The sequence below is a fragment of the Prunus avium genome, chromosome 5 (genome assembly GCF_965620075.1).
Source record: "Prunus avium chromosome 5, drPruAviu1.hap1.1, whole genome shotgun sequence".
Classification (NCBI taxonomy): Eukaryota; Viridiplantae; Streptophyta; class Magnoliopsida; order Rosales; family Rosaceae; genus Prunus; species Prunus avium.
The window spans coordinates 10,208,676-10,211,255 of record NC_142288.1 but is presented as its reverse complement, the minus strand read 5'-3'; the positions used below and the strand labels follow the sequence as shown (position 1 = coordinate 10,211,255).

Sequence of the window (2,580 nt, the reverse complement as noted above, 5' to 3'; positions counted from 1 at the left end):
CATGAGATTCACAAATGCTACACACTTCCTTCGGAGGGCTTCTTGAGTTTAATGCAAGAAGAGCATCTAGCTTTTGTTCCAGTTTTGAAATCTGCATACTAGAAGCATCATTAGAACCACTAATAACACGTTTACCTCTTGTATCCGTATGTTGGGTCTCCATTGCTATCTCCTCAAAGAGTTCGTACGTTTCTTCTGGAGTTTTGGTTTTAAAAGAACCACCTGCAAAATTGGTGACTATATTATGACTAGAAGGGGTTAGTCCTTTATAAAACATACGCATTTGAAGCTTCAATGGAATCCCATGATGAGGACATTGGTTGAGCAACCCATTGAATTTCTCCCATGCTTCACAAAACGATTCATCATCTTGCTGTGCAAATAACAAGATCTTGTCCCTAAGCATGTCGGTCTTTTGCGTGGAGAAGTATTTTTCCAGGAACTTCTTTTGAATGGCAGACCATGTAGTGAGTGAACCAGGCTTCAAAGAATTCAACCAATACTTCGCCTTATCCTTTAAAGTGTATGGAAACACTCTCATTCGAAGTTGATCTTCTGTCACACCTGTCAAGGGAAAAGAACTCACAACATTAAAAATATCCTTTATATGGGTTAATGGATCTTCATTAGGTAAACCATAAAAGGAAGGCAGCATATTAAGATGAGAAGATTTAAGCTCATAATTTCGAGCTACAGTGGGCAGCAAAATGCTTGAAGGAGATGCTGGAATTGTTGGGATATCAAGTTCTCCCATGAACTCAATGGCAGCCATCATTTCTTCTTCTTCTTGGTCTGAACTTGCTTCCGAATTTGAAAGTGAAGAACCAGGCAGTTCAGTGTGGAGAGCAAGACTTGTAAATGTAGCAAGAGCTTGCTCTTTTGCAGTTGACAACTCCCTTTCTAGACGATTCTGAATTTCAGAGGTCACTCGTCTGGGTTGCAATGATGGTCCTGCGTTCAAAGATCTAGAACGTTGGAACGAAGACCTCACTTGTTCAAGTAATGGCTTTTTAGACATAAACTACCTGAAACAGAAAATTAGATTAATTAGAAACACTAAAAAGAATAGGGTAACCTTGGGCACATAACCAGGGAAGAACTTTCGTTCAGTCCCCGGCAACGGCGCCAAAATTTGTTGTTAATATTATGTTAACTCGCAATTGTACGGGGCAATTAGTAGTATAGCAAGACAAGTACGAGGTCGTACCCACGAAGACTGAGAAGTTAAAACTAGTTATGTACTTAGATTACCAAATTCAAGAAAGTAGGAGGTTATGTCTAAAACAGAATTTAAAACAAGAGTGGTTGTGATTGTTGAACAAAAGAAGCAAAATGAAATTGCAAACAAAAACAAGTAAACAAATGTAACAAAGAGTGGTTTTAAGAGTTGGAAAACAGATTTTGAGACTAGGGCATTCGAATCACCATAACAATTCAATTCTGGGTTATAAAGATTCAAGTAACAAGTCTAATTCAGATTCAAAGATTGATTCTAGCTAAAGTATGATTAGGCCATGGTGTTTGGTCCTAACCTTGTGTTCCTAATTCCCTAATTTGATCATTTGTTGTCTAACCTAAAATTAAGCATTAGGAACCCATTAAGCATAGAAGAACATTTTAAACAACCAAGTATGTATCTAATCCCTGTTGTCGAATGTCCATACATACTCTTCCTATTCATAGTTCAATTCGAATTAAAGCATGGTGTATACTCTTAATTCAAACCAAGATAGTTAACAAACAAGTTCTAATGGTGATCAATCATTCAAACAAGCATGTTAACTTATAAGCATAATGAATAAGAACATGAATCATGAATCAAACTTGAAACTCCAAACTTATAAACCCAGAATATTCATGTTAGGTTACATCGAAGCCCTAGTTATGGATTTAGCTACTCATAATGGAAAAGAGACTTGAACAGAAATGAGAAAACATAATGAATACAATAAGAGTAGAAAAACCCTTTTTCTGAAGTTCTTGTGGTGTCCAAGGCTTCTCCAAGTGCTTCTCCACTTCTAATGCTTCTCCAAGAGCTTCCCCACTTCTAGAAAGATGTATGAAGGATATGGAGGTGATTTGGGATGAGTTTGAGTGAGTGGTGATGGCTAAGGAAGATGAAATTCGTAGGGAAATGAAAGAGAGGTTTGCTGGAGTTGTTTTGGTGATTGTTGGAGTGTTTGGGATTTTGAGAGTGTTTGAGGATGGTTGGAGTGAATTGTGGGGGTTGTGAATCTCAGGATTTGTTGTGTCTTGAATGTGGAATGGATGTGGTATTTATAGGGAGAGGGGAGTGATAAATCTGAATTCAATATGGCTAATGCATACAACACTTGCATTATAAAAGATGAATTGGTTGATGCACTTCACTAATGCATACAACACTTGCATTATAAAATCTGAATTGGTTGATGCACTTCAGCAATAAATCCCACCAGCAGCCCTAGCTCATCTTCATGTCACCATGACCAAGCTTCCAACCAGCTACAATAGCTCATGCCTAGCTCACCATGACCAAGCTTCCAACCAGCTCATCCTGAGGTCAGCATGACCAGCAACTTCAAGGGCTTACAACTTGGG

The 2,580-nt window shown here is 38.2% G+C and overlaps 1 non-coding gene across 1 annotated transcript; it reads left to right on the top strand.

The window, feature by feature from the left end:
• The first annotated feature begins 299 nt into the window (after positions 1 to 299).
• On the top strand, positions 300 to 406 carry LOC148294259 (small nucleolar RNA R71). The gene has a single exon (XR_015836211.1). It is a non-coding gene; the product is annotated as a small nucleolar RNA R71 (small nucleolar RNA).
• Positions 407 to 2,580: the final 2,174 nt, after the last annotated feature.